Raw genomic sequence first — 22,931 nt, 5'->3', positions numbered from 1 at the left:
CTAGATCCAAACCTCTTCCATGTTTTATGTTCCAACCATTAACCCAGTCCAGTTCCTGTTCATCATCCTCTTCACCAAACCATATTCCAGATGTACCTCCTGAATTCGATAACCTTGTTCAAACACGTACCATTGATGAAAATGCTACCATCCTCATGTTTTCTTACCAACTTCAATGCATTGAAAAATGTGGTCAATCCATGTATGATATGTTAGGGGTCCATCTAAATTACCCTTTTTCAAAAATCTTTTGTTTACCTCCAGGTCTTGATATCATATTTCCAGAAGAATTATTATGGTTCTTTTAGTATATGTTACATCAATACCACATTGCTATTCAATTCCCGATCCATCATATGTTGAAAATAATTTCCCAATACTAGTTAACCTCAACCCCTGAATTACGCTCTTTGATGACTTTTCTCTGATGGTTCAAAACCCTCGACAAATGAAAATCTGTGTTTGCTCACCAACTTGCCTGATACAAAGGTCCTATGTCTACCAAAATGGCATGGTCTATAATGTTTTTTCACAGGCATCACTCTATCCGATCTGATGGCCTATATTTTTCTCACCATCAAGTCACCTTTCATCGGTCTTATCCATATGATCTTATCCATAATATGTTTGATCATCCTGTTGAGACTAGATCAATTCAAAAAATCCTTTTTGAAAAAAATCAGATTATTCCAAATGCATTATGGCCATCCTTTCACGATGATGCTCCGTGGGAACTCTTTCCTCCAGACTACATTGAGAAATTGCTCCACTCCAAACAAACATGCATACGTTCCATCAATGCTCAATCCGATGACAATTCATCTTATCCAGAATGGTGGTACTCGGACTCACAGCCAGATACTATGCAGGAAGAAGAGCTTCAGCAGTCTCGTGATTACTATCTCCATAAATCCAGGCGACAACAATACGTGCATGCACCAAGTACATTTGTCACGCCAACATCTCAGATTCCAGACATTTCTTCGGATACTTATCCAGATACATCTCCCCGACAAATCCCTGCTGACTGGATTCAATCAATGGGTTGTCTCGACTTCCAGGATGAAGAATCATGGCATGTTACCAACTTGTCAGACGATTAAAGATCTGCGTGTCTTAAATTAAATGGTGGTGTCCTTTATGTAAAATAGGAGTGGACTAAATGGCGATTTGCCTTTTCATTGTAATATCTCCCATAGCCATTGTAAAAAAGTCAAGGATTGTAAACTTTGCAAACACTTTTGTTTATTTCTCTCACTCTTCATTTCCATATTTTCTCTACACTTCCATACTTTCTCTACACATCTTTACTATAGTTCTTCCATGTTTCTTTCATATTTCTAAGTTTTCTTCAACCTCAAGGGTGATGTAATACTCTGAAAATGTTATAGATAGCAAAAGATTCCATATATGTTTTAATTTATGTTCTTTAACATGTTTAATATTTATGTTTTCTTTTATGTTCTTGTTCTTCAATTTTGTACATGTTCTTCATTTATATTTATGCTCTCCATTTATGTTGTTGTTTAATCTTTAACATGTTTAATATTTATGTTTTCTTTTATGTTCTTGTTCTTCAATTTTGTACATGTTCTTCATTTATATTTATGCTCTCTATTTATGTTGTTATTTAATTTTCACTAGCCCTTTTAGATGATGTTAGAAGCTGCGTGGGTGTACGTGTGTGTGGGATAAAAGGAGGGCCTTGACCATTTTTAGACCGATCGTTGTGTTAATTGGTTCCGCTTAGGTCGGCTATCATAGTTTCCCGCATGCATAAACTCCATGATTTTCTGACAGCATCTTTAAGGTCTAGTAATCCTTGTGGTATCAATGAGGTGATTTTAAATATATTTAATTGTGTATATATATTTTTTCTTTTTAATTAATTCTGTTTCTTTTCGACTATGGATTTTTTATTTCTAGATTCTGCAATTTTTCAGGACCTCAAAGTACAGTGCAATGAGAACTATGTGAATATAGATCCAGCCAATACAAAATATGTAGCTGCTTATGAACTTTACGAAAAAGTAAGATGATTAGCAGTCCAGTTCCTATTAAAAACAAATATTTTTCTTCAAGCTTCTCAGAAATGACTGATTAATTTTATTTTTAAAATTGCAGTGCGTTAAAGATTTATTTTGCAGTGACATTTTGGAACCGAAATGTACTTTTGCATTGCCAAACGTGGACCAAAGAGAAATGCCTCGCAGAGCTCTACAAGAAAATCCTACTAATTTTATCCTTTCACCACCGAAAATTCCTGGTTTATGGTGTCGGGTTGACAATTTTTCATTCTGATATTTTGAATTCTTTAAATTGTTGCGCAGTTAAATATCATCAACATTTTGACAAAATCTTAAGAGGGTAAGAATAATTTTAAGGAAATATTTCATAATCTAATATGATTGGTGATGAGGTGAAAATAATTGTTTCGAAGAGTTAGTAATGCTGGTGTTGATGGGTTTTATGCAGCAACCAATCTCCAGGGTTTTATGCAGCAACCAAAAATCTGGAGATTGGCTTGCCAAACCACTGTTGGAATTCCTGGACCTACAGGGCTGGTCTGTAATCTTTCTTCTTCCACTTTGTCATGGTTTTCAATTAGTGCTATTCAACATCTATTTTGATGGACTGCTATTGTACCAAAATTGGATGAAGCTTTTTCATATTTGCTGCAGGTTGTCATCAACAACTGCCTGAATGGAAAGAACACGAATGGGAATATAAAAAAGTTTCACCTTCAGAGATGTCTCAATGACAAATTTTGTGTATTATGTATTATAAATCATAACAATTGTTTAAAATCTAATGCTAAGAGGGTGAGAACTTTTCGTGTACCAATGCTGTCATGAATATGTTCAATAATGGTTATACTGCACCTGGAAAGTATATTGTTAAAGGAATTTCACCGTGTAAAGATTATGGAATCTGCAACATGTACAATGATTCAGTACAAAAACATCAAGACAATTAACATTTCAACTTATAGTAGAAAAATCATTGATTGGTGAAAGGCTCAAAGAGTTTATGATAAGCTAAAGATAACTAATAAACCAAATTTGGTTGTTTGTAACAATAGGAAACTAACAAAAAATAATAAAAAAAAAAATAATAATAACAGAAAGGAGGATACCCATAAAAAGCTATCTACAATCAAATTAACAAATCACATGCAATGAACTTGAACAAACTGGAGTCAGCTAAAACTCGATCGCATTAAATTGCTTCCATATGGATAAGGAAAGCTATTGGAAAAGTATATTTATTTGTTTATGGTAAGTATCAACTACCCATTTAATTCAATCATTCTATCCGTAAAAGAAGTGAAAGATGAATTGCATGAAAGAACATGAATTAGAAGCATATATCACTCTACTATGCATATTAGGGTTTTAAAAAAAATATTCAAAAAACTTGAATTAAATAAGGTAAAAACTTATTACCTTAGTTCCTTAGTCGCTAGGAGATCTTCCAATTTCAAGAGAAATTAGCAAAAGAAAGTCCACACCAAGTTGAAAGAGAGAATTCGATCAAGGAGAGAAAAATGCTAGGGTTTTTCAATTTTTCATTCTATTAAAAATTGAATATCATTTTCTTTATATAGATGAGCCAATAAACAATTCAATAATTGTTCAAGGATGCCCTTATGCAATTTCATAATTCTTTTAGGGTTATAACTAATTCCATAATTATGAAATTGGATTAACATTTAATCATAATTAACAATTTAACCCTTAAATTGTTTACATAACAATTTAACCCTTAAATTGTTTATATGTTTACAATTACAGCCCAGTATTAATCCAATTTAATATAAAGAAAATGATTAATTATGAATTGAAATTCCATTTAATTCAGTTAGCAATTTAACTCTTAAATTATTCATAATTACTAATACAACCCTCCATTGAATCTAATTCAATGATAATAATATAAATAATTTTATTACCCTTGGTAGGTACTAGCCAACCTTGGATAATCAATTCTCTTGGGCTATTCCTCCATTCTCCTTAGTTTTTATGTGTGACCTCTTAGGTTCACCGTGGGCCCAATATCGTAGTCTATTTCTATATGTTTCGTCATAACTCTTTATGACCGAAACTGTCACCGATTATAGTAGGCATCTAGCAATGCTTCATAACCCCTAAGTCGCAATAAAGATATACTATAATGAACCCTTTTATAATCGTGCACAACGTGTAATATAATCCCTCCGTTGTTGAATCCCGTTAAGAACAGATTCATGGTATGTCAAAATCCTTGTTTTAATCTTATAGCAAATTGACAATTAATACATGTGGAACGTGTCACCATGAAACAACCTTTCAGGTAACATTTTATATACCTCGGCCGGAGATTTCCCTTTTTCAATGTATCTTAACATTTGTCTAGGAACTTGATATCAACCCATACCAAGCCAACAGATCCCATTTTGAATATCACTTGTCTTTACACATAAATAACACATGGCCAAATCGGCTTTTTTACACATGATATAATTAGCCTCGTGTTTATACACCATATGAACCATATGCGTTTATGCAGAATCCAACCGTGATATCTCAGGTCTAAAGACTAATAATACACTAGTACGATCTTATAATGCATTATTGACTGCATTCTAAATGTCCATGTGACTCATCATAAATGGCTATATTCGATAAACAGTTCACTAACTGCTAATCCATGCTAATGCCCTAGTGATATAACTTTTATAATCACTCACACTAATATCATCACATGATATTTAACGGAGGCATTTAGCATGCCTACTATGTAATATTATTGCCCAATTAATATTACTTATGTAGGGAATACTTTGATGGTTTTGATCTTCTAAAGATTTGTATCATCCAAATATTTCACATGTATGTATGTATATATATATATATATACATAATACCCTGGAACCGACAACACGATTGGTTCCTAGGGTATACACTAACAAAACTCCCACTTGCACTAGAGTCAATCGTTGTGGTATCTAATATCCATCTTCTCAAGATGATGATCTAATTGCTTCTGTGTCATCACTTTAGTAAATGGGTCAGCTACGTTATCCGCTGAAGGTGTTTTCTGCACTAAAATTTCTCCAGCTCAAACAAGCTCTCTCAAAATATGATATTTACGTTGAATATGTTTTTATTTTTGGTGTGCTCTTGGTTCCTTTGCTTGTGCAATAGCACCATTATTGTCACAAAACAAGGTTATCAAATAACTTATGTTCGGAACCATGTCAAGTTCAGCTACAAATTTGCATGTCCACACACCTTCTTTTGCTTCTTCTGAAGTGACAATATATTTAGCTTCTGTAATGGAGTCTACAGTGGTCGATTGCTTGGAACTTTTCCAACTAACTACTCCTCTATTACATGTAAAGATGAATCCAGATGTAAACTTTCTATCATCCACTTTTGATTAAAAATCAGAATCTGAATATCCTTGGATTTTCAATTTTGAACCTCCATAACTCAATATTAAATCTTTAGTCCTTCTCAAGTATTTAACGATTGTTTTAACTGCTGACCAATGTTTCTCTCTTGGATTTGATTGATATCTGCCTGCAACACTCATAGCATAGGCTTAAAGGTGGAAAAGTAACCCGCCCGGCCCGGCCCGGCCCGGCCCGCGGCGGGTTACTTGTTTTGGCGGGCTGGGCTCAACCCGCCCGCCAACAAAGGCGGGCCGGGTTAGGCCCGCCAATTAAGGGAAAGGTGCTGGCCCAGCCCGGCCCGCCAGCCCTAACCCGCCGGGTTAGGCACGGTCCGGGCCGGGTTAGCCCGATTTTATTTTTTTTTTTTTTGTTTTTGTTTTTTTAATTTATCTTTTCAATAAATAATTTAAAATATAATTGTTTTTAGTTAACTTTTCAAATCAATAATTCAATTCAATTCAATTTTTTTTTTGTTAATATTTCAATATTAATTCAATTTTAATACAATAAATTGTAATATAAGAAATTAGACTTATTCATTTATCAAAAAATAAATAAAAATTACAACATTATTGCCTCGTTAAAAACCTCACCAAGAAAAACCCAATGGGAAAAAAACTTGGTAAAGAAAAAAGAGTGCAATAATTGACAATAATTTACAAATTACATTTCAAAACAACTAAATTGGGGTGGTTCACTAGGACCCCTCATCTGTATCTCTATATTACAAATTGAAATGATTCTATTAAAGCATTGTCGATAACCTCGTATTGATCTTGATGGCGCGATCGTTCCCACTCGAAGACATGTGAGGACTTCAATCATTTTTGGAGCAAGTTTAGTCCTCCTTTCATTTAAAATCCTTCCACTTGCACTAAATGTTGTGTTCGGATGAGACGGTTGAGACGGAACAGCGAAAACACATCCGCAAGTCTGATAATACCGAAAATACATTTTCTGGCTCTCCAATACTCTAAGAGATCAAAGTGACCTGTTGAAAACATTTCGGGGTTGCCAAATATTGTTAAGTTCATTACTCTGCGACTCCATGGAGACAGCATATTAGTTGTTGTTGTTGTTGGTGGTGGTGCGTCTGAAGAGGAGGCTGTGCTTCGGACTCGGTCCTCTTCGGCCTATTCAGTGCATTCCAGAGAATAGTCTTCATTTGTTTCTTCTGCTACAGCTTCTCTGGATATTTCCCTCTTTGCGACTGCGGGTTCCCATACCTGTTTCATATTGGATATACTTCGAAAAGACTATTTTTACCTCTCCTATTTGATTGATATTGCGTTCGTTTGTAAATTTTCACTTAAATTGTCAAGACCATTTTCTAAACTGCTAATTTAATTCTAGGATCAAATATAGCACCTAAACAATAAAGAAAAGGAACGGGTCTCCAATATTTCAAAAAAAAAATTTCCATTGCCTTTATTGGTGCATGTAAATTTCATCATCTTTGTTTTTTGTAAATAACTCGGAATTTTTATAATTGCAGTATTACCAATGGACTAGTAGGGTTACACACCAGAAAGTTGTAAAGTGCTTGGTAAAAACATTTGAGAAAAGAATGAAATACTTTAGCTATCTTCCATCATTTTCACCAAATGATGAGGACCTCTATTATTTGCTACAAAATAACTAATTTATTAGCATAAGGTAAACATGAATCAAGCATTAATAAGTACTATTCCATCTAACAGGCATATCTAATGCAAAAGTTCTAGGAGACATATTGATTTTATACAAGCTTCTTGAAATTCAGCATTTCTTTTATTACTACTAGTAATCCAAGCTAAGATTCCCTAATTCTATCATATTTTTTTAATTGTTTTCATACCACTTTTCCACATTAAATTAATAACATGACATGCCAACTTGGTGAAAAAACTTCAAATTATTATATAAAAGATAATTATTTTGAAAAAATTCTATAGCTTTACTATTGAACTTGCTTATTTAAAGTTAAACTTACACTTTATCAATAATATCATAATCTTCTAAAACTCAATAATTTTATTATAGATTTCTAAACCACTATGATCCACATCCATTAATCTAAATCCTAATAAAGATTTATTTAATTTAATTCATTAACAATAATGACTATCACACAAATATAATCTTGTTTAGCTCTACCACTCCAAATATCAGCAGTTAAAGCCACCCTAATAGACAAGTATGAATTTATTTTTAATCAATTTCATTTTTTAAACAATTTATTAAATCATTTCTAGTTGCAGTTTTAGAATAACTTTTAAATCCTGGAAAAATGAATTTTGAATAAATCTTTCAAAATATTTATCTTCTGCCATATTAATAGGTTGATCAGATGCAGCAATATATAAGCTAACTGTTCCCTATATACATCAGAATTATAACGCCAAGTAGTACCCATATTAGTTATTGAGTTGGATTGCTTTCTCTATTTCCATGTTGATTAATATGTTTATTAGCATGCCTTTTTAAGTACTAGTACCATTACCTGAATCAGCTTTATAAACATTTGCACAATATTGCATCTTGCTTTCTTGACTTGAACGCCATTTTCTGTCTCGTAAAACTTGTCGAAATGCGCCCAAACGTCTGATGTGTTCTGTTTTCGCTTTCGACGGCGTTGATGATCCCGCCTCAGCTTGAGATGAAGTTGGACAGGACGACGATTACGAGGACGACTTCTAGAACCACCGGGCGCTGTTGGAATCGACGCCATATTTTGAGGTGTATCGGATTCTGAGACTGGGATTGGGCAGCGGGACTATTGAATCTCCTGCATTCATAGTAAAATCAGCGGGACTAGGACTAGGATAATAGTTTTCTTCCTCATTGAAATTGATGGGAGAGAATATCTATCCATTGTAGACTTGTAGTTGAAAAAAATGATGTAGAAGAATAAAAAATTAAAGAAAGAGATTTGGAATATGAATTGGAAATATGAATTGAAAATTGCAAAACCTAATAAAAATTAAAATAAGAGCAAATTGATAACAAAAATATTAAGAGAATAAATAATAATTGAGACTTGAGAGTTGAGAGAATAGAGAATATGAAAAATGAGAGAATTTGAGTTTGTGAGAAAAATATGAGAGTTTAGGTCCAATTTATGAAAAATTAGGGAAAAAATGACGAAAAAGACCCCTCCAACGGCTATAAACGGCTAGATTTCAAGGGTAAAATGTAATTGAAAAACCCTAAAATATATATTTATTTTTTTTTTTTTTTTTGGGCCAACCCGCCAGCAACCCCCGGTTGCGGCCTCTTCCAAAGGCCAAAATAGCAACCCGCGGCCGCGGGTTACCAATGTGTAACTCGGCCCGCCCGGGTTGGCTGGGGGGTTGGGCTCAACCCGGCCCCATTAAGGCGGGCCGTTTGAGCCCTCCTTTATATCAGGCCTTATACATAGCATTGCATACATAAGACTACCTACGACTGAAGCGTAGGTATATTACGCATCCGCTATCGCCTCTGATCAGTCTTAGGACTCATATCCTTAGAAAGATATAGTCCATGACCGCAAGGCAAAAAGCCTCTTTTGGAGTCTTGCATGTTGAACTTTTTCAACATTTTCTCTATATACGTGCTTTGAGATAACCCTATTGATAGACTTATAATTTTATATTTTTATTATCCTTGCATTTAGTTTATTTGGCATGTTTAATATCTTATGGTGCCTATTTGTGATGATTTTTATGTATAAGGTATTTGTGGTCAGGAGTCAGTAAAATATACGTAAAATCAAAAGTTTCCAGCATTTTTACTTTTGGATGTTTTGGGCTATTTGCAGATTTTTGATGGACCTGGAGTTACAGTTTGGTTTTTGGATATTCTATGAGTTAAAATAGAAATCTTAAGCTTTCCAAGTTGGGGTGACATGTCCATAGACGACTTTGTTTGGGGCTCCAATTGTTGGTGTAAAGTCAGAGCTGAAAACTAAAATCGAATTCTAATTGGAGTAGCATTTATGTCCGACCACTGGAGCTTTAAAAGGGCATAACTGGAGTTTCAGGAATCAAATGAGACGATTAAAAACCCAAATTGAAGTACGCATCATGAACTACAATTCTTATGAAGGGGTCGAAGTCCAGAAAGCTCGTTGTCTTGTCCAAAACTGGCCTGGAAGTTACGGCTTTAGCCCAGAAGCTTTAATCCTTAGCCGATTTGGATCATTTTTGTATGACTTGTATAAAGGCTTAGTCCAACTTCAAGAGGGAGTTCAATACAAGTCTGGAGGGCTAGAAATTCATGTGTATGAGCTAGAATTTCACTTGCACAAATTAAGGGCGGGTTTAAAGAGAGAGAAAGAAGTGTTTTTCTAAAAGGGTTTGGTTATTTGCCTTAATTTTAGGAGTTGGCTTTTAAAAGGGAAGTTTTGATACGTTTCTTTGGGAGATAGAAAATAGAACTTTTAGGCGGCTAGGGTTTTAGAGTTGGAGATAGGACGAAATTTGATTTTTCCTTTTCTTTGTGCCTTTCATCTCATCATGTAGGGCTAACTTCTTTTGTTCGATTCACACCAATCCGGTTAGCATAATTGTGAGACTTTGTTCTTAATTTTAGTTATTCTTATATTCGTATATCTGTGTTTCTTTGTTTTATTTATTATGGTTGCATGATTTAATTGATTAAAGAGGCCTGTTAATTGATTGATTGCTAAACTGAATTTGTAATCCATAATTGTTATAATATTCAGTTAGAGTGGTAATTAAGCAAAACAATTGTGATCGAAGCTTTTGTTGATTGTTTAAAAGAAACATGGAATGAATTAAATCATCTGACGCTTGTTCTATTGTTATTCATCTTTAACTACTTCCTAATTCGTAATGCTATCAGTAAATTCATAAGGATTGCGTAATACCAAGTGGTTTATTGATAAGAATTAATTTGTGTGCTGGGCTCAGATTAATGAACTTAGGGAAGATAAAGATTGTCTGGCTTCTTGATAATCTTTGGTTAAATATTCAATTAAAGAATAATATATATTAGAATTCAGTGATCAATTTGCAACCATGGGTAATTGTCCTTGAGTCGAAATCATTTTTTATTAAATTCTCTTTACTTAATTCCTGTTAGTAGTAATTACTCTTGTGTTAATTAATTTTAGAAGTAAAATTTCCTCCCTTTTTATTTCATTAATTCAGTGTGATATTAAGCTGGGTAATCTGATTAGCTAGTCTCTGTGGATCGACCTGTACTTACTGTGATTACAAGCTGTGAGTAGAGTAATTTAATTTTTGGTTGCACTTAGCACATATCACCTATCAATCCTTTTGCTCTATTTCTATATATGTGAATTCCTAGGATGTCAATTGCTTCTCCCAAATCTTTAATTGAGAAAGCCTTTGACAACCACATCTTAACTTCGATCATCATGCCAATATCATTTCCCATTAATAATATATCATCTACATATAATTTGAGGAAAATCGTGACATAATCTTTTACCCACTTGTATACACATGGTTCATTCGGATTCTTTATGAAACCAAAAGTTTTGATCGTTTCATCAAACCGGATATTTCAGCTTCTGGAAGCTTGCTTCAATCCATAAATGGATCTATGTAATTTGCACACCTTGTGTCTCTCAGTATTGGATACAATACCTTTAGGTTGTTGCATATATATGTTTTCCTCAATAAATCCATTGAGGAACACGATCTTAGCATCCATCTGCCAAATTTCATAATTATAGTGTGCTGCTATGGCTAGCATGATTCTAATAGATTTAAGCATTGCAACTAATGAAAAAGTTTCCTCACAATCCAACCCTTGTTTCTGAGTATAACATTTCACTACCAATCTAGCTTTATAAGTCTCTACCTTTCCATCTTTGCCAACCTTTCTCTTGAAGACCCATTTATAACCAAGAGGAACTATTCCTTCTAGAGGATCAACAAGTGTCCAAACTTGATTAGCATGCATGGATTCTATTGTAGAATTCATCACTTCTAGCCATCTTCCAGAATCAATATCTAATATCGCTTCTTCATAAGTTTTAGGATCATCTCCATGATCAACTTGTCCTACTAAAAAAGATTCAAAAACTTTTTCATGTAGAAAGCCATGATATCTCTCTAGCGGTCGAGATATTCTAGAAGATTTATGGGCTGGAACCATTGTGTCATGCGTTGAAGGTTTTTTATCTGGTTCACCTATCTGAGTATTATCCATTTGAGACTCTTTAGAATATTCCTTGAGTTCAATTTTTCTTCTTGCACCTCCTTCTTATAAGAATTCTTTTTCAAGGAAATGTGTGTTTGTACTGATTGAGATTCTTTGATCAATAGGGAAGTAAAAATAATATCCTAAACTTTCTTTAGGATACCCTATAAACCAACTTCTTTCATATCTTACGTCCAACTTGTTTGTTTTGACGATCTTGACATAAGCTGGACAACCCCAGACTTTTAAATAATTAAGACTAGGTGGTTTGCCATACCATACTTCATATGGTGCTTTCTATACCAAGTCAAAAAATCTCATCTTGACTATCACTTGCCTTCACACATAAATATCACATGGCCAAATCAGCTTTTCTACACATGACATGATTAGCCTCGTGTTTATACACCATATGAATCATATGCATTCATTCATGCGGAATCCAACCGTGATATCTCAGGTTTAAGGATTGATAGTACACTAGTACGATTTTATGATGCATCATTGACTGTATTCTAAATGTCCATGTGACTCATCATAAGTAGTTATATTCGATAAACAGTTCACTAACCGCTTATTCAAGCTAATGCCCTAGTGATATAACTTTTATAATCACTCACTCTAATGCCATTACATGATATTCAACGGAGACATTCAGTATGCCTACTATGTAATATTATTGCCCAATTAATATTACCTATGTAGGGAATACTTTGATGATTTTGATCTTCTAAAGATTTGTATCATCCAGACATTTCACATGTAATATATATAAATGTGTGTGTGTGTGTATAAAGTAATAAACCACATGTAAAATAAGAACACTTTCTTTCTTTTATATATAAGATAAAAATGTATATACAAAATATATACATTAACATATATATACAAAATATAATACCTTAAAACCGATGACACGATATGTTCGTAGGGCATACACTAACAAGAAGTGCAACATAAATCCGTTGAATTTATATTAAACAACAAAAGGAAACAAACTTTTAGATAATAGCTTGATTCAATGGTTCGACATTTTTACATAATGACAATGAAAATATTGCAATCATATGATAAATGATAAAGTGATCTTGTATCAGATTAAATATAAATTTGCAGAGAATAATATATTACTTTGAATTATATTAAGTGTTTAATTGTACATGGTTTGAATGGTGTGTGGTAAAACAAATCATACATTTTTGTGCTTGAATTGAAGTCTAACTGCTGTTGCAAACCAACAAGAGATAGTTTATTATGATGATTATAATATGCAACAAGAGATAGTTTATTATGATTTTTGCGTTTGTAATAATGCTGAACCATGATAAGAAATCCACTAATCACCATTACTATTATATATTCAAAAAATATGCCGAACCATTTTTAATTGTAATAAACCACTTGCAGAATCATAACTTAAATGGATGTTTAATTGAAATAAGCAAGTTATCGAACCATAACTTAAATAAAAATAAAAATCTAATAAAATCTAACAAATCTAAATGGTTAGGCTTCTTGATGTTTATAAACATCACATTGTTCAGCAAACATCACATTGTTCAAAACATATTGAATATTCAAAGTTATTAGCAATATAACAATAAATTGCAAAAATATTATCGTTAAAATACATATGAACTAAAAGATTAAATGTTTCTGTACTTTCTCATTCAAAACTGAATAGTACGTCCTATCAAAATCCTTTGGATGCTCAGCTTCAAATTTTAATACTCTCACATATTCTTTTTTCTAAAAATTTCTAAGTCATGTTCTTCTCTTAATTCCAAGTTAAGACAAATCTTTGTGCATAAATGTTTAAGCATTTGTTTACAAACTGTCTCAAAAACATCCAATAAACATACTCGCGTAATGCGCGGACTTTTCATCTAGTTTAATATAAAAGTGTGATTGTTTGTTGCAACGTTAGCTTAAGGAAATTTTGGGATTAAAGTGAAACTTTTAAAATTAGGTGTTTAATAGAAAATAAAATTGTTAAATTAAAATTGAACTTGAGCTTGGTAATTAAAAAAGAAAAAAATATTTTGAAATTATTTCTAATTGTAAACTGATAATGAGTTTGAACTAATTTTCCTTTTTAGTTCATCCTTTTTAGACCTACAAAAATAGTACAGTATTTGGAAAATTATTGAAATAGAGAAGTGATTATTTCAACATTTTATTCATAAATACAGAAGTTTATATTTATAATTAAAATTAAATAAGAAATAATAGATATTATATGAAACAAAATCTTAATGTGAAAACAAGACTATAAGAAAGAAATAAATATTTAACCCCCCATTTGGTACACTTTTTATACTCTATTATATTTTACTATCCTATCCAGTCCAGTAAAAAAGGTGTTTGTTTTAATATTGATTATTCAACTCAAAACACTTAACAATTACCTTTCACAATAAAAGTTTATAAATTAACAAAAACTCCTCCACCTACCCAAGCCACTATCACGCACCAGCAACCATCAGTCGCTAGTGTCGGAACGATGCACAACTGACTAGATCTGGCTGGTCGTACGCCGAACTTGTCTTTTTCGGCCATATTCACCATGGATTTGGCTAGAAACGGCTAGATCTGGTCGTTAACGCCGGTCATATCTTGGCCATCGTTGACGGCCAGATTCGTTAACCGATATAGCCTGTTACGGCTAGATCCATGATGGATTTGGTCGAAAAAGGCAAGATCGGCATATGACTGACTAGATCCAACCGATCGTGCGTCATTTTGGCAACTGACAGCCATCGTTCAGCGATGGTGGCCAGCTGTCGGCAATCCATTGGGTGGGTGGGTGGGTGGGGATATTTTTGTTAATTTATAAACTTTTATTTTGAGGGGGTGTTTAGCTAAATTAATAAATGTAGGGGATTAAAAATACTCTAAATATTTTCAGAAAATATTTAGTTAAATTAACAAATTTAGGAGGTTAAAAAATCTAAATATTTTGAGTTGAACAAATAAAATTGAATTTTGAAAATATTAAAACAAATATGGATATTTAGTATAGGATAGGATAGCATAGAGAAACAAGCACACCCTATATCAGAAATAATAGTTATTATATGAAATAAAAAGCTTAATGTTATGGAGGCCTTATTAAAATGAATAAATATTTAATTGTATGACATCAAACAATATTTTAAGGTTTGTTTACGGTAAAATCCCATAGGTTTCGCCTAATCATGTGAGGACCTATTAGTTTCATTATTACCCTCATTTCGTTGAATTTTGTTAATAAAAATCAGTACATTGCAAACTGTCCTTTCTATCCTTAGTTAACTAATTGTAAAATTACCAGAACCCCCACCATCACCAAATACGAGAAAACTCCACCATCGCAAAATAACATAAACCCCCCACCATCACAAAATCACAACGTTGTCAGCACCGACAACCTTCAACAGATTTCAGCGTTGCTGGAGGCTTGGCCAGAAGAGGCCTTGTGGCAGTAGCAAAAGCCATGAAGGCTTAATGGCGCCGCTGATTAAGGCCAAATATTCTCAACAACCGTCAAGGTCAAATCTGGCATCTAGCAACACTGATCTGGCCTCAAACGGCATTTACCTGGCCAAAACTGGCTCCAAGAGTTGAGATCTAGCCTCATGACGATGTAGAGGCTAGATCCGACCTTTCAGTGTCGATACATGCTAAATTTGGCCTACAGGCGTTACCGCTACAGGCTGGCTCGGCACCGTTAAAGCCTAGATTTGGCCTCGTCACACGCTGTTGAGGCCACTACCGGTAGTGAGAAGGGAGGAAAAAGAAGAGAAATGGAAAAGGGAGAAAAGTTGTCTAGGGTTCTTAGAACATTTATGTTGGTGGCGTCTTTGTATTTCTGGAAAATTAACAAAAACAATAAAATAATACAGTGAAATGGTTCCAAATTGGAACAGGTCCACTATTGGCTCGGGCCAAATGTTGGATCGCTGCACCCCTTTTCTTTGACTTCGACCACGACTTTCTAAGCATCAATGAGCCAACTTGCAACCTCCTCATAAAAGTCCACTCCAAAGAGCATCTCTTTGTAACCTTGTCATCACTAAAGTTAAACAAGACCAAAGGCGAAATTTTGTAGAAAAAAGGTGTGGGAGTCAAGCATTAAGCTAGTTAGAGAAAGCATGCATCCTTAAGAAAAGATACCCAAGAGATTTGTGAACGTAAAATATTATAAATCTCCTAAAAAATGCAAAACGGCAGCAGGGAAAACTCGGAGAGGTGATTTTGATTTGTTTGGGGGTTAATTTCATCTCTGTTTTAAAAACTGGACCGGCCCGACCGATCCAACCGGGACCCGACAGATTCTTCGGTTCGGTTTAGGTCTTAGGAGGGTTTTGTAATATTTCAAAATCATAAGGGTTAATTTGTAGTTTTATAGGGGTGTTTTGGAGAAATGTCAAAAGTTTAGGGATTAATTGGTAATTTTTGGGAAAATTTTAAGTAAATAAAAATTTTAGGGACCAATTTGAACTTTTTTAGCGGAGTTTTTCTAATATATTAAAATTTAAGGGATTAATAATAATTTTTTAAAAATAAAATTGTCTTTGACATCATTGGTCCAACCGATTGGATCGATTGACCCGTGACCCGGGTAACAAAACGGGTTGCCCTCCGCTCTGGGTTTTAAAACAATGAATTTCATGGTTGTGGTGTTTAGGAATGAAGGATGTAGTGTTTGAGTGGTTAAGTTCAATGAAAAAAAAAAAAGGTGAAAATGACTATTGTTTTGAATAAAATCCTTTGATTTCTTTTTTCCTTTGGAAAGATGGCTAATGAATGATATTTGGATGCTGAAAATTCTTTAAAGACCAATGAATGAAGGTTTCATGACGCCTTGAATAAGCTCAGAGATAAATGATAGATATGTGAAAAAGATAAATAGAATAATAGATAATTAATAAATTTGAGATAACTAAAATTTAGGATTTATATAAGAATATAAATCCATTAGAAAATAATAAAGTCTTAAATAAGTCTAAATACATTTAGAAAAATAATTTTTTTAAATAAAAGATAATTACTCAATGAATCTCTAATAATTTTATTAACATAAAATTATGGAAATAGTGATTTTTTCTAGAGATAAGCATGTCTACATTCATTGAATTTAAAATAAATAAATAAGAGATAATGCAATTGGTTTATATTAATAGATTTTAGTCTTCAAAATGACATGATTCTTTTATATCACTAAAATCCCATGGAACCTTTATTCTCACCGTCTCCTACATCATATAACAAATCAATTAAATCATCGGACCTTGCACAAAAGTTTGTTCATCTTACAATTATACCCTTTCGTAATTGCCTTTTAATAAAATTGCCAATATAACCTCCTATTTACTAATACATTTAAATCTTAAAATATATAAAACTGTCACGGACATTATTAACAAGGAAATCATGTCTCGTCACTAGTGCTTTCTTGTCAGGAATATTTCCTCACCATAGGACATTATTGGAGAGGAAACTTGGACAAACTTACCCTACTAACCAAAGGGATTATTTGAAAGCCTCCGATGTTTTCCCAACCCCCTCAAGTATCAGGAATTATGCAAAAACCCCTGCCGTCTATTAAACATTAATGAATTCATGTTACATTTGTTAGAAGAGGAGCAAAATGCTCATAGCATATGGATAATTTATAAATGTGTAAAAAGAACTAAAAGAACATAATACCCTCAACCTTAATCTAAACTCAAAATTAATCTAACCTCGAAACTCCATCCATCCTCCACCATCCACTCCCTTAATCCTCCACACCCCTACACCTAGGCCTGCAATCGAACTGAACACAAACAAACATGCCCCGTTCGAAACTCGTTCGATAAGCATGTTCGATTGTTTGAGTTCGTGTTCGAACTCGAACGAACACAGGATGTTTGTTCGTGTTCGTTCGACTAACTCATTCGAAAATGTGGGTTTGGACTTTGGATTTTTAAAATTTGGGCTGGGAAAATGTGGGTTTGGGCTTTGGATTTTCAAAATATATATATGTGTATGTGTGTATACAAAATTATTATCATACATATATTAATCATAGGTTAAATATGTTATGAAATTACCAAAATTATAGGTTATCATATATTTATTATCATTACATAAATTATCATAAATATTTTAAATGTTTACATATATATTTTGTATCAACACCCATAAATATAGTAGAATGGAAGTCTATTGTAATAATGATCAATACATAGTGTGATTAATTTGTTATCTCTCTCTCTCTCTCTCTCTATATATATATAATATATATATATAATATATATATATAATATATATATATTATGTGTAATTATGTATATCAAATTATTATCATACATATATTAATCATAGGTTATTAAATTATCAAAATTATAGGTTATTATATATATTTATCATTCCTGTCTTATATATATTTTGTATCAACACTTATAAATTCATAGTGGTATAAGGGTTTATTGTAATATATGATCAATACAAATGTGTGATTAATTTAAGTTTAATAAGCTATTATATTATTAAATTTGATGCTATACATCACTTGATTATACTATGTTATGTTCATAAATTTGTCATATTATTTAATTAACTATTATATTATTAAATTTGTTATGCTCAATATCACTTATTATAAACATATGTTATGTTCATCAATTTACCATACTATGTTTAACTAAGCTATTGTATATTAAATTTGTTATGTTATCATCACTTGATTATACAATAGTTATGTTTATCAGTTTACCATACTATATTATTATTTATTAATTGAAATGATATCTTATAATATTTAATTATGATTACATTTGGAAAAATATGAAGCTATTATGTTATTGGATTTACTATATTATTATCACTTGATTATATAATCTATTATGTTATAAATTGTTCATACTATGTATCATAATAATTTATTACTTTTAATTAAATGCTATATGCTTATATATTTAATTATGATGACATTTGGAAAAAAAAAAAATCCAAACATTTATTATATAAAAAACAAAAGTATCATAATATTTATTATTGATTACCATTAAAAAAATTCATCCAAACTAAATCAAACATAATATAAAAATGAAAAAATATATATAAATTTAATAATGCATACCATGTTTTTCGAACATAAACAACCGCAACGGATGGATCAGTCGAACGTTAATGTTCGCAACATAATCGAACGAACAACCCCTGTTCGAACTCGATCGAACATATTATCGAACAAATATCGAACTGTTCGCGAACATTATCGAACAGTTATTGAACGAACAACAAGTTGTTCGTGAACTGTTCGATTCGTTTGCAGCCCTACCCACACCTAATGCCTTCATCCCCCACCACACCCACACCCTAAACTAACCCAAAAACCCCATCCATCCTTTACCACTCTACAAACCTCATCAATCCTCCACCACCCACTGCCCCTATCCCTCATCACAACACCATCCCCCACATCCCACCCCCTAAAAAAGGCATAGCCTGAAACTCTTGAAAGGCCACAACCAATGGTGGGGATTTGAAAGGTTGATGCCTTGAGAAGGTTGTCATGTTCGAAATTCTTCTTTGTTTTTATCATTTATTTATTTTTAATTGGTTTGTGCTATGAAGTTAAATGGGTTTTGATTGGAAGTGTTGAATAGGTGTATTATTAATGGTAGGGATTGGAAAGGTTGATGGTGAGGATTGAAGGTGTTTTCCATGGTGGTGGATTGATGATGGTGATAGAGTGTGTGGGTTAGGTTGAGGAAATTTAACTTGCCAGACCTCCCAAGTTTGCATTTAAAAAATGACCCTGAAAAAATTTTGCATTTTTTTTTAAGTTTGAAAAAAGACGTGGCACACTTAAAATCACTAAATATGTAAAAGGGTTACTAAAAAGATTAAACATATGTGGATAATAGATAATTAACAAAAAATTGTTTAAATTTTGAAAATTAAAAACGAAACCAACACCCCCCCCCCCCCCCCCCCCCCTCCCCCCCACATTCAAATCGCTTAAGCGACCTAAGAAACCTGACAGAAACAACTACCGTTTACCATGTTTTTCTTCTGGTTTTCTACCACCCATTCTCGAAATCGTTTGCTGATTGTATTGAAGACATTCCCTCTTACTTACAAAGAAACAATAATTGACCTAAACAAAGATTTTGACAAAGACCTAGCCCCTCTCCAAATTGTGGACGCGAGTGGTTTGAAAATTGGAGAATCGAAGGTTGTGGTGGAGCAACTTTCGATGACTGAAGTTGCTCCACTAGAAGATGATACGACGCCAACATAAGACATCCCGCTAGCTAAACAAGGGAGGGCATAAGTCAAAATTGAAAATGAAGAGGAGGATGTCGGCTCAACTTCAGGTGGGGAGGAGGAAGAAGATAAAGAAAAGGTAATAATCTATATATTTTATCAAATTATGGCTTGTTTATGCCAATTTAGGGATATTTGGTTGGTGTTTGTTGTTAGGGTCACTGTTGCATTTTGTCGAGCAATTGGAGGTCATTAGAGAAGTGGGTGTTTTGTTCTTCTAGAGGGCTGGGAAAGCTAAGGGAGGCCCTAGGGAGATTGATTTTGGCAGTTTGGATGGCTTTTGTTGGTAAAGAGAGTGGAATAAGGGGGGCTGCCCTATATATTGCAGGGTTTTCCACGTGCAGCCAACCCTGTAATATACAGGCAAGCCCCGAGCCTCCCTATGCAGCTCTCTTCTGCAAAGTCTAGAGCACCGAACCTGCCAGAGCAGCCTCTCTTGTCTTCACCAGATCTCTAGAAGCCAAAAGCAGCCACTCCCCCAATGCGCTCCAACATGTTGCTTGTTTTGGTTTTTTGTTGTGCTGATATGTAGTGTATATTGATTGTGCAATGCTCTAGGAGCATAAATTATAAGATATGGGCTTGTGGTTGTAAATGATGTTGTGCCATACTTCCCGGCAAGGGTTACCATTATGTCTAGTTGGCAAGTGTTTAGGAAAATTAAAGACTTTTTGGTTGAGCATCGGAAAGGGATGAACCGATTCAAAAGCTCATGTTTTGGTCATTTTGTGGACTTGGGAGAAAATTGGAGTAAGGCCTTCTAGGGGCAGGGTGCACACTATCTTTTGGTGCACTTTATTAAATGCAAAAAGAAGAATGAAATGTGGTTTGTGGTTGATGGAAAGCTGATTCGGTTTGGGATGATGGAATTCTACTTAATGACAGGCCTAAATTATGGGCCATTTCCAGGAGTAGAAGTTGAAGAAAGGGTAAAGAATAGCAAGGTTGCCAAAACGTTAGTTAGAAAGGTTCTCGCAGGGTTGTAGTCAGTTTAGGGTCATGAGTTAGAGGAGAGGTTAGAAGCGGAAGGAAATCAATATACCTCTTCAGAGAAGTTTTGAATGTGCTTGGTATGGTTTGTGCACTCAATCCTAATGGCTTGTGACTCAACGAAAGCTGTAAACTTGGATTGGGTGTGATATGCAAGTAACCAAGACTTCTTTTTTTCTTATCCATGGGGAAGGTTATCTTTTCAGTTAACCATTGATTCCCTCGAGGAAAGGACATGGCGGTAAAATACCGCCAATATGTCGAGAAGGGGAAACCCAGCACTTACAATTTGTTTGGCTTCCCTTGGGCATTGCAGGTAAATATTAATAGGTTTTTGTTTATTTTTTTGTAATATGTGTGTTTTAATTCTGATATGGATTGTTTTTTTACAATATAGGCTTGGATGTATGAGGTCGTCCCTGTCTTGGCTAAGGCGGGGGGGTGGAAGGAGACTTCGAATGAGACACCGCAATTTCCTAGGATGTTGTGGTGGCACACTGAGAAGAGCACCCACTAGGACTACGACAAAATAGAAATGGAAATCCAAGTGGCTCGGGTAAGATTAAAGGATTTGTCTTTTGAATATGTAATAGATTAAATGATTTTGTACATTTGATTGATTTTTTTTTCTTTTTGCAAGGAGTAGTCCATCCCTTCATCACTCCTACTAGGGCTGGATATGTGATGGATTATGTTACATCGTTTGTATTGTTGGATGATGTTTCTGATGAGAAGATAGACCGTCTAATGCGGGACTTAGAAGGAGTCACGCATTTAACTGCAGTTGAAGGGCCGCTTATTGAGCATGTGTTTGAGGTCGAAGGTGCAGTAGGCGGGACAGATGAGGAGGAAGACATGGAGGCAGAGGTTCGTACGCCTCCTTCTAATTGTCAAACCGGTACATGCCTCCTCCTAATTGTCAAACCGGTACACCAAGTACCGGTTTTCCACCAAGTATTGGTTTTCCAACACATCCTCAATCTAAGTTGGTTGACCTCATAAATGGTCTAAACAACAAGTTTGACGTGTTGAGTGACAAGTTTGACATGTTGAGCAACACCGTTTATGAGACGATAGATAAATTGGAAGAGAGGGTGCAAAGGGTGGAGGAGAAGGTTGATGTGGTCTTGGAAATGGTTGAAGTTCAACCGAAGAAAAGAGAGACCTGAGAAAGCAAGCATGTGAAATCCCCTTTCACGGAATTAAGGTATGAAAAGAAGAGGAGAGTTAGGAAAGAAAAAGAGGAAGCTGGAGGACGTGAGGAAGCTAAACCGACTGATAGGGAGGAAGCCGGAGGAAGTGGGGAAGCTAAATCGGTGGATATGGAGGAACAAAGAGGAAGTGGGGAAGTGAAGCAAGCTGATATGGAGGAACAATGAGGAAGTGGGGAAGTGAAGCAATTAAAGCTTGATCTGTTTAGGACAGTAGACGAGGAAGAGAAAAATTCCTTTTATGCTTATTACAATGATGAAGGAAGCAATTTGGTTGTGAAGTGCAAGACCAGGATTATCCCCGGAAAGGGTTTGATCAAATTTTGACAATGGGCCACTGGCTTGATGACTCTGTGAGTTATTTTTCCATATTTTTGCTTATGTTTTCCATGAGGTATTGTGTGGTCACTTTAGCAATCTGTTTTTTTTTTTTTTAACAGATCGCTTGATTTGATGAAACTTATTATGCTGTTTTGATTTGATGCAGCACATTGATGAGGTTTTGGCACTTATAAGGTTGCGACAGAGCACTAATGGTGATATTTTGTATCCACACTGTGCCATCACCGATTTGTCCCTTGGCCGAAGCCTAGTAAGTACATATGAACTGTTAAAGAAAAAGGTCAATGATGGAGGTGCAACAAGGGGAGGCAAGTGGAAAAGAATGGCCGCAGAGGAGTTGGACGATGTCCTTGCTGACTATCGGTTTGATGAGAGGATGATGTAGTATATGAGGGGGGAAAGGCCCAAATATGGAAAGAGTTGGCAAACGTGAAAATAGTATACTGCATCATGAACATCAAGGATATGCATTGGATAATTGCCATTTGGCTACT

This window comes from Pistacia vera, unplaced genomic scaffold (genome assembly GCF_008641045.1).
Source record: "Pistacia vera cultivar Batoury unplaced genomic scaffold, PisVer_v2 Contig87, whole genome shotgun sequence".
Taxonomy (NCBI): Eukaryota; Viridiplantae; Streptophyta; class Magnoliopsida; order Sapindales; family Anacardiaceae; genus Pistacia; species Pistacia vera.
The sequence above is the reverse complement of the archived record's forward strand: the minus strand, read 5'-3'. Positions refer to the sequence as shown.